Source organism: Geotrypetes seraphini, chromosome 16 (genome assembly GCF_902459505.1).
Source record: "Geotrypetes seraphini chromosome 16, aGeoSer1.1, whole genome shotgun sequence".
Lineage (NCBI taxonomy): Eukaryota > Metazoa > Chordata > Amphibia > Gymnophiona > Dermophiidae > Geotrypetes > Geotrypetes seraphini.
Window position 1 is genome coordinate 41,453,116 of NC_047099.1, and position 11,439 is coordinate 41,464,554.

Consider the following 11,439-nt stretch of genomic DNA (forward strand, 5'->3'; position numbering starts at 1 on the left):
AGCCACAAACTTGCTGGTTGCGTCGACTAGGCATGGGGGGGGGGGGAGCGGTGAGCAGGAAGGGTGCAAGCGCTCCAAGGAAGACCGCGCCCAGGGCAGATCCCCCCCCCCCCCCCCGCACTCCTCTTACTATGCCACTGCTTACATGGATGTCACAGAGCAGAGAATAGATCGGTGGTCTCAAACTCGTGGCCCGGGTCAGGTGCAGCCGTGCAAATCCACCTCTGCTTTAAACGAGAGCGTCAGAAGTTTAAAGAAAACAGTTGTTGTTGTTGAACAGGTAAACAGAGAGCATACAAACGTGACCTGATTTGTGCAAATTACCTACAGCCAGCTATTGGGCGGAGGCGTTTTGAGCCAACTCCAACACTTTGACCGCTGTCAAACCAAAACGTACTGCACCAGAGGTAGCACTGAACTGGAAAGATTCATGATTGTGAAACAGCCCTGAACAGACTCTGTGGTCGACAGAGTACATGCAATTTGAAAAGCACGGCTTCAATATCTTCCTTGCTATGTGTTTCATAGGCAGCCTTGAACTGAGTGTAACCTCCAAAACAATAAGGCTCTTAAGTCCTTCTGCAGAAAAATCAGATGGGTTTTAGACTAACCGCTAATGCCACAATTTGAGGGCTGGGAGGGAGTCTATGGTAGGGTTACCAGATTTTCCGTCTGGAAAATCTGGACCCCTAGACCCGTCCCCAGGTCCACACATCCCCGCCCCCATCACGCTCTGGTTGCACCCCGCTGCGCCCCCGCCCAGGGGGTAAATGGCACGGGATAGAAGCAGAGTCCGGAGGGCATGGTCCAGGAAGAATAAAAGCTTCGGGCGCAGCTAGATTAGGAGGTCTACAGGGAAGCAGCCATTGCTTCCACCAGAAGTCCAGGAAAACCCGGACATGTCCTCTTTTTAGAGGATTGTCCGGGTGTCCAGACAGCTTTCTCCCCTGTTCGGCCCCATGAGAGAAGTGTTCCCAATGAAGAATGAGTTGGTTCCTGTTTTCAACAGGACTAGAGAGCATCCTGACATCTGTATTCCAGCTGAACCAAAGTAGACAATCCTACAGACCAGCCCATTGGTAACTGAGGCACGAGGGCTGATGTGCATCTTGCCACACCATTTCAAGGGAAGAGGAAGCATTTTTATACTAATCTGTTTATATTTTAGCTTGCATTGAGCTGCCATGTTCTCCAAACCCATAGGGAAGGCTTTCTGACCAGTCCTGATTTTGAACTTACATCCCAAAGCAATGTGGGATTTGTAGTTCCTGATTCTACCCATTGGCGTTGGTGCTGCGGGTTCCATAATGAATCAGAGATGGAGCTGTCAAAACTGGTCTAGCCTTAAATCTCCCTCTTGGAGCTGGTGCTTAGTTCCAGAAACTCTTGCCCTAGTAACTCTTCACAGTTGACTACGAATAAGGCCATCGCAACCTGCATTGGCTGACGCTACTTCCCTCTTCTTGGAATACTGGCATTCCAGGAGCCTGTGTAGCTGGTATGACGGCAGAGACATTGGCAGTGGTCCGAGAGGTAGATTGGAAGAGGACTCAGGCAGGCCTTATCCATTGTTCTACTTCAATCTCAGGATGGTGAGACCCTCCCACCACACCACCCCCACTTTTCAGTTGCAGTCTCCAACTCTTCAGTTTCAGGCTCAGAGAGATGCTTCCCATTTTTCAATCCCAGGGAGTCCGCATTGGGTGATTGACCCTTGGAACCTGCACACAGTAGGGTCAGCCCTTACTTTGAAGGTCAAGTTGACTAACTTGGCCTTGTCCAGCAGTAAAATCCTGTGAATTTGTCATAGCCATGAAAAAAAAAAAAAAAAGCAAGAATTCAGGAAAGCAGAGCATCCAACTTCACAGGTGTTTACTTAAAACAAGATCAATGATAACCTCTCTGTTACCAAAATATACTTTAGACTGGGTGAAAGTCTCGGTGTCCCAAATGCCTACTTAATTGATTTGCTTCTCCTTCAAATTCTTTATGGGACATTAATTTTCACCGGTTGTTAAACGTTCCTCCTTTTATTATTTCCCTGGCTGAAGAACAACTCCTTGAGCTTTCAAAACCTCCAAGAATGGGTGACGAGTCGGCAAATAAACAGAGAAAGAGCTGGTTAGCTCCAGAGCTGGGGCCAGTTGTCAGTGGCTTCTAAAACGTGCCCAGGGTTAAAAACAGAAGAACATAAGAATAGCTTTATTGGGTCAGACCAATGGTCCATCAAGCCCAGTAGCCCGTTCTCACGGTGGCCAATCCAGGTCACTAGTACCAGGCCAAAACCCAAGGAGTAACAACATTCCAGAACCCCAAAGAGTAACAAAAGATTCTAGAACCCCAAACAGTATCAAGATTCCAGACAGAATCTCAAAGAATAGCAAGATTCCGGAACCCCAAAGAGTAGCAACATTCCAGAACCCCAAAGAATAACAAAAGATTTTAGAACCCCAAAGAGTATCAAGATTCCAGGCAGAATCTCAAAGAATAGCAAGATTCCAGAATCCCAAAGAGTAATAAAAGATTCTAGAACCCCAAAGAGTATCAAGATTCCAGGCAGAATCTCAAAAAATAGCAAGATTCCGGAACCCCAAAGAGTAGCAACATTCCAGAATCCCAAAGAGTAACAAAAGATTCTAGAACCCCAAAGAGTATCAAGATTCCAGGCAGAATCTCAAAGAATAGCAAGATTCCAGAATCCCAAAGAGTAATAAAAGATTCTAGAACCCCAAAGAGTATCAAGATTCCAGGCAGAATCTCAAAAAATAGCAAGATTCCGGAACCCCAAAGAGTAGCAACATTCCAGAATCCCAAAGAGTAACAAAAGATTCTAGAACCCCAAAGAGTATCAAGATTCCAGGCAGAATCTCAAAGAATAGGAAGGTTCTGGAACCCCAAATAGTAGCAGCATTCCATGCTACCGATCCAGGACAACCAATGGCTTCCCCCATGTCTTTCTCAATAACAGACTATGGATGAAAAAAAATGATGGGTTCTTCTTGCTGGGCACATCTGAATTTCAGGCTTCCTCTATCTTTTACTCTCATCATCTCACACAGTTTAAGGACCCCCGTCCCACACTTCCTGAAATCAGAACATGTGGTTTACGAAAATAAATGCCAAGGCAAAAACAAGATGACCCGAATCTCCAGAGGAAAAGAACAGCAGTTCCAAACTGTGGAGACACAATGTCCTCGGACCTTCAGTTGTAGTTTATTCAAACCATAAAAACACAATATAGATACTATCCATATTTATCATGAATGGACCCAACACGGGCTGTGTTTCGGCTAAACACGCCTTCCTCAGGGATCCTAAGATATAAATTTAAAAAGGTGTGTATTAGGGTAAGTGTGTGAAAATTGTAAGATCAAATAGTGTCAAGCGTGATGTGAACTGAAAAAGAGAGTGAACTACACAAACTTTTGTGCTATTGTGATGAATCAGACAGACCTACGGCCTTAAAAGTGGTATGAGGTATGGAGTCCATTGACTAATTTTATTACGTTATAATTAAAATTATGATTCTCTTTTTTTTTTTTTTTTTTTCCTTTCTCTTAGATTCCTTTACACATCCAGGGAGGGTGGGTGGAATATTTATTTGGAAGAGTAAAGTTAATTATTTTTTATTATTGAAGATGATTGGCACACGTCGTACTACCATTTTTTCGGTAACAGCCCCAACGATTTGGAATTCTCTTCCGTTGTATTTAAAAATGGAAAATAATCTAAAATCATTCAAAAGCAAATTAAAATGCTTCCTATTTAAAGATGCTTTTAACTGAAGTTTTACTTTATCTTAAATTTAATTTTAACTGACGTCTTATTTTTAATCTCTTTTTTACTTTTTTTATTAATCTCCCTGCCCTTTTGTTCTTTCCATTAATGTTTCTTTCATTTACTATAACTATTGTATTTCTCCCCTCTTTACCTTGTGTGTCTTTTGTTCGTTCGTCCACAACAACTTTGTATGTATTATAGTTCGTCTGTAGTTTTTTTTTTTTTTAAAAAAGTATGTATTAATTGTAATATTGTTTGTCTAAAGGAAAAATTTTTTTTACTCTGTACAACGCTTTGTAGAATCGATAAGGCGTTTAATCAAATAATTAAAATAAACAATAAACAAAAAATAAACAATTATATTGATAGTATAATATATAATTTTATTGTTTATAATTAGGATAAGAAGGGGATAAAAATTGTTTTATGTAATAACTGTGATGATTACAATGTATTTTCATAGTTTTTTTTTCTGATTCCTCAATTGTATACATTATAAAGTTTGAAATGTCAATAAAGATTAAAAAAAAAAAAAAAAAAAAGTGGGGTAACGGCTCTAAGCCATAAATTCATGAAGACTAGTTGTGAAAGATCACAAAAAGAAATTGTGCATATAAGTAAAAAAGACTCCTCAGTCACGTCACCATTTCTCTCTCCACAGTCTCGTTTGTTAAGAAAATAAATGCCACCATAGCGGGACGGGATTGCAGAGCAATTGAGGTGCATTTAAAAATAACGGGACAGTATTCAGTCAGCGGTGATGAGGAAGCCATTTTTAAAATGCTGGTTGTCGCCGGCGGAACTGAATTCCCGGTCGGGGCAGCGGCCAGGGATTCCCTGGGTACGGCTAAAATTCTACGGCTGTAACCAGATGACAACCTGGTTGGCGCAGGACAGACCTTTCTCAGTCCTAAATTAACCAACTAGCGATCTGGGTCCTGCCGCTGAATATCAGTGGTGTCCGGATAACGCTCAGACCCCACCTCCAAACTGCCCTTGCACGCTGACCAAAGAGTGCCATGCTGCTCTGTCCGGATTTTCCGTGGCACTCTCTGGGTACTGCTGCTGCTATTAGTGGTGCCCGGATAACTCTTCCCTTCGTTGTTTTGGGGGGGGGGGGGTTGTTGGGTTTTTTTTAACATTTATTCTGTTTCTTTCTGTCTAATCCACAATAAAGTGGCCCAGCTGTCAAATTTGAAAGCTTGCAAAATTAAAAAAAAAAAATGCCACACTGGGAACTGCATTTCTAGTTTGCCCAAAGGGTTGGCATTGGCCCAGGTGTTCTTTTGTGAGAGCTCTCTGGATCCTTGAGCTGTGGCACATAGGTGTGACATGGACCCTACGAGGACTGGGTGTTATCTGCTAATTAACTACATCGATTGCCCAAGAGCTTCTGACTTGGACCAGCTTTCATGAGACTTATTAAGGAGCTCCATCAGGTTTGAGTAGCGTGTGGCTAAAAGCAGCCTTAAACGCTCTTTTTTCCTGTCCTGGGAAATGTTTTGCTATAGACCTAAAATAATAGCCATAAATTGTGAACACAAACAGCATTTCCATCAGTGCCTGGGAGGATCCAGCTATTCAGACACATTCCTGCATATGGTTTCCATATCTGCCATATCAAAGCGTTTTGCAAAGATATAATGTGGGGATGGGTGGCCTAGAGTAAACCTCAAAGCAATGGGCTGAAAACCAGAGCTTAAATCCCACGTCCCCCCCCACTCACATTCCTTGTGATCTTGGCCAAATTATATTGTCTTCCATTGCTTCACCTGCCCACTTAGACTGTAAGCTCTCTGGGGCAAGGTACAGTAGGATAAAATTCAAAAATTATTAACCCACATATAATTAACTAATCTCATGGTCAGTAATTCTTCCCCCTTCCTTCAAGAACTAAACCCTGTGAGGATGTGTCTGGGGAGGAATTAAATTGACGTCCCATTTGAAAATGACCCAGTGTGTTGCATGCCGTCATCTCCTCCGGGAAAATGCCAAGTTCGATGTACAAAGCCTTCTCCTTAGGACAGCCACAGCATTTCTCAAATGGGTTAATCCCTTATTGTGCTACCTAAATCTGAAATATTTAAACCCAAATCGTTTCGTCATCCTCCCCACTCTCTCGTGCAAGATTGGGCACAACCTGTGATTTGGGTTGTTTTCCAGTTTCTGCCTTATGGAATTCATTTTTTTTTTTACTTATAGACAAATTGAGAAGCCTTTACAAAGAGCCTTAAAATCTCTCTGTGCTTTTATTTGTGACTCAAATATTTATGTGTTATAATTAGGATTTATTCTGGTTCTATTTTTATTAATTCCTTTTATGTGTTCTGGTTTGTTTGTTTTTAAATGACTGAACCATCTATAAGTCATTTTAATTGGTCATTAATTAGAATGATAGTATATCAAAAATTATGAATAAACAAGTTTAACACAAAAAGAACTTCACATCTCTGCATGTGGTCCCATACAGTAAATCCAGAGACTGGGCCAACCTAGCCAAGGATATTAGAGCCTGATCCTGAGTCCGCTGGATAGTCTTCAGAACTAAACAGCTCATCTTCCAATGGAAAGTTTCTTCAATGTGAGAGAGCTCTGGGGCCTGGTCAACAGATTATGAATATTTGTGAATATTCAAGATGTATTTGGCAAATGTTTAATACATTCGCTGGAGAAATCAATCTCCCTACAGAGAGAATGGAGTGCTGACAATGGATCCATCTTCCAACAGATTAAATAATGGATCCACGCCATCTACTATCCCTTCCTCTCTCTTAGAGATCCAATGAACTTGTCCCAATCTTTCTTGAATTCACTGCCTAAGGATTTATGTAGCATCCAGATCTGCGAGATTGCGAATAGTACAAAATGCCGCGGTTCATCTCATCTTCGGATTGAAGAAATTTGATCATGCATCCCCTTATTATCGGGAACTTCATTGGTTGCCTGTCGAGGAAAAAGTGTTCAGTTTAAGTTTGGCTGCCTTTGTTGTAAAGTCTTATTTGGTTTATCTCCCAGCTACTTAGTAGATTCATTCGCCATTGCTCACTCAACTGTGTGCGAAAATCTCACTGTCTGTAGTTTTCCTCCGGTACAAGTTTGTCATTATAAAAAGTTTCATCAACGTCTTCTCTCTTTTCAGGCAGCACTCTAGGACAAGGACTTGAAGTCTCTATTGCTGAGTTCAGAGTCCTACCACCATTTTCAAAAACAATTGATGATTAGCCCCTCCGGAAGGTCCAAAATCCTGACATTGTTCCTTCTGGATCGATTACTACTGTCTTCAAGTTCCCTAGTCAGACGAAATAATAAAGTGTGATCCTGCTGGCTCTGAACTAATTTCTCTTTCATAACAGTGACCCGACTTTCTAAATTCTCCACCTGAGTATTAGAGATTTGTAGTTTGGTCAATGAAGCTACCTCTTCTTTAAGCTCTCCCAATTGATGAAATATTTGTTTCCTAAATAATGATTATTAATGATTATATGGTGTATTTTCTTTAACTTTGTTAACCCATAGAATTTACCTGTTATGTTATGAAACAGTTACCAGATTCTTGGTACCGGCAGTGCTTTAACAGGATGGACGAATAGATCCCATGGCCAAATTGGCCATCACCAAGTGAACCCTAAGATGCACAAGGGTGTGACCACAGAGCCTGAAGCTGCTTTTTGTCTTTTCATTTCTAGGAATCCAGCAACAGATAAGTAGAGCCAACAAATCTGATTCATGAGCAGTTGGGAAAAGCCACCGCCTGCTTGTAGCATTCCCGTGTCTGATTTCTATTGTTCATCAAAGCTAGCAAAGTATTTCTAGGAAACCCAGATGCCTGAAACCGCCCTGAACTATTCTGACTTTTCTTCCCTTTACTGTTTAATTCTTTGCATGTGGAACTTCTGTGCTAGAATCAGGCGCAACCGGCAGAAGTTCTCCTTGTCCATGCAAGTCTGTTCCTTGTCCCAACCTTTATCAAATAATCTGCAAAGCACCGTCTCAGGCCACTGAGTTTCTCTCTCCTTAATCTGGACATTTGGATCTTTGCTTCTTTATGGGTGTCAGGGGTGAACCGCTTTCTCCCTCGCTAGTGTTTTCTTGTTTTGGCGGGGGGGAGGGGAGGGAGGGGGAGGGTTGCAACAGGTACTGTAGGAAAGACTTACGAGGGTAGTTTGAAAAGTTTGGTAAATTTCCATGCGATGATGCCACAGTCCGTCAATAGGTATTTTGCAGAGTTTGACAAAACTTATTTTTCCTACGATACGAAAAAAACTGGAAACTTGTCGGACTAAGGCAGGGGTAGGGAACTCCGGTCCTCGAGAGCCGTATTCCAGTCGGGTTTTCAGGATTTCCCCAATGAATATGCATTGAAAGCATGCAAATAGATCTCATGCATATTCATTGGGGAAATCCTGAAAACCCGACTGGAATATGGCTCTCGAGGACCGGAGTTCTCTACCCCTGGACTAAGGTATCCTTTTACTAAGGCGTGTTAACTGATTTTCTATGGAGGCGTTAGCATTTAGCGCGCACTAAATCAGTTAACACGCCTTAGTAAAAGGACCCCTAAGTGTATAGCCCTTGATTGATACTATATTGTTTAACTTGCTTTGTCACCAAACTTTCTGAACCACCCTCGTATGTGTCCCTCCATGTAATTTTTCAGTGGTACACATAGTGTACAGCAGGGGTGTCCAATGTCGGTCCTCGAGGGCCGCAATCCAGTCGGGTTTTCAGGATTTTCCCAATGAATATGCATGAGATCTATTTGCATGCACTGCTTTCAATGCATATTCATTGGGGAAATCCTGAAAACCCGACTGGACTGCGGCCCTCGAGGACCGACATTGGACACCCCTGGTGTACAGGAACTTATGGCACAAGTAAATCTTGGGAACTGGAACTCACGCATTGTTGGGAAAGTTTAAAAGCAGATTGGCAAGAGGAGAAGCAGCCAAGGTGGAACGAGTGGGGCTGGCAAGATTTGCTATGCCCCCACCAGCCAAGAAAGAACAAGAGTCGGCAGTCGGAGCAGTGTGGTTGCCCAACCAGCTGAAGAGAAGAAGGATCTTTGGCCTCAGGAGGAGGCGAGAGGGCCCCAGTGAGATTCTGGAAACAGCAGAGGTTGGGGAGAGAGAGAGGAAGAATGAGAGAGTAGGAAGAAAAGTGGACGGGGAAGAGATCGAGGGAAAAAAAGTTTGTAGGTGGGGGAAGCGGGAAGAGAGCAGAGGGAAATGCCCCTGGGTGCTAAGTTGAGTATACAAAAGCACCAGGGCAAGAATGCTCTCGGTAACGGCCCCGACATGGTGGAATGCCCCACCGAAGGAATTACAGCTAGAAAAGAACACCGGAAAATTCAAGAAAGGGATAAAGACTCTCCTTTTCTCAGACGACTTCGACTGAAATTATGAAGTTGACAGAGAGGAAACTAGAGCTTTCAGGGATGCATGTAAAGAGATTATAGTTAGTTGAAATGGCCAACCTCCTTAGGAGGTGTGTAAATATAGTGTATAGAGCAGGGGTGTCAAAGTCCCTCCTTGAGGGCCACAATCCAGTCGGGTTTTCAGGATTTCCCCAATGAATATGCATGAGATCTATTAGCATACAACGAAAGCAGTACATGCAAAGAGATCTCGTGCACATTCATTGGGGAAATCCTGAAAACCCGACTGGATTTTGATTCTCGAGAGGGACTTTGACACCCCTGGTATAGAGTAGGACGATTGATTTGGTATAAACATGCACCTATCAGGCCTGTCATTTTCTTTGCACACTAAAAAAAAAGTGACATAGAGGGAGGGGTAGACTCGGCATCTCTCCCGCTGCAGGGGAGGGATGTTCGCCACCGCTGTAGGGAAGGGGTGTTGTGATGCAGCAGAAGAGAATGAGCATCTCTCCCACTGCATCACAACATGCCTTTTTACCAGTCTCTGACACTGCCATGCCTGTACAGGCACCCCGGGACCAGTCGTTTATTTTTGTTGCCAAAAGCCAATGCCACTTTTAGAAAATGACTCGGCATTTTAAAAAAAAAATCCACCAGAGGGCTCATTTAAGTGTTGAAGAGCCCTTTTACATGACATTGTCGGAGACTGCTAGAAAGCTTGCGAACGACCGAGATAATCCGCCACTAAAACGCACGCAAGCTAAACCGTCAGGAAACAGTTTAGCGACAGCATTAAAGTTTTGCGAATCTGGGCCTGGGTTCATTTTTTTTTTTTTTTTTTCCTCGAAAATTTATTGAAAGTTTTACAAGATACAAATGCAAAAGGGAAAATGGTACACACTGTCACAGTATTTGGGTACAATTTAAGGCTGATCGTGAACATTTGCAGGACCCTGGCACCATCTAGTGGTCTTTGGATAGTACTGCCTACTACAGGGAAAAATATTTGGGGAAAATGATTCCAGCTGACAAACAGATCTTAGGAGTATTAAGATGAAAGGCGTCTTCCATTCAGGGGGAGGGAAGGGAAGTGGAGAAGGGGAAGGAGAGGGGATATTACTTGATTTGCAATGGGTCATTTGGAAATATATTTTGAAGGAATGATAAAATTTGTATGAAAATATAATAATTGTGAATCTAATTGAAATGAAAATCTACAGAATATTGTCCCTTTTTATACTTTAATAAAAAGATTTAAATAGAAGATAAAAGGGGCTCTGTGTTCCCTGCCCTGAGAGTTTATAAGTTCGGTCATTGAAGCTTAATTGCGCCTTTTTTTTTTCTCCAGTTCAATAATTTTTATTAAGTATTTTAAAGGATACAAGAATCATTTAAAGTACATAGAAACAAAATAAAGCTTTCTGTATATAGAGTATACAAATCTATGTTTAGCTATAGAGGAGCAAAGGCTCCAATTATTGAAGGTGCATGTAAGGGATATGTAAGATAAAGATGAGAGAGAGCAGTAAAGGAAAAAGGAAAGAAAAATGAAAGAGAGAAGAGAAGAGAAGAAAAGGATAACAGGAGTGTCTAAGAAGATGAGCGCACATAGGAATCTAAGAATGACCATGGAGATTTGTTATATTTCAAGTTCATGCAGGTTCTGAATGTAACTCTTTTCTCATATGCATAGGATTCAAATCTATGATACATACTCAGAGAGTTCCACCAAAAAGTATAATTTAGTAGCGAAGGTGATTTCCAATTTTTTAGAATGTGCATGAGAGCAGTCACCAACATGGTATCAATGAGTTTAGGTGGACAATTTGATTGTGTGAAACATGGGTGTTGAGATCGAAGGATTACAATGTCCATAGAGATTTCTTCTGAGCAGTTAGTAATAGATTGTATGGTGTTCCAGACGTAGGTCCAAAAAGAGCGGACTAGAGTACAATGAAATAACATATGATCAAGAGTTCCTTCCTCTTTCAAACAGTTCCAGCAAACAGAGTCTTGCTTTAAGTTAGCTTTCCACATGCGAAGTGGGGTCCATATTGCCTGCCACATAAGAAAGTACATTGATTGTGATACTCTAGAAGATAAAAGCGGGCGATTTGTTGATGACCAGAAAAGCTCCCAATCAATGTCAGAAAGCGGAGTGGTAAGTATAGCGTCCCAGTGCTTCATAGAGTGAGGTGAAAAAGTGAAGGAGTGATCTCTTAAAATGCTGTAGAAGGATGATATCGCCTTGCCTTTTAATAGAGACAGAGAAGACCAGTTGT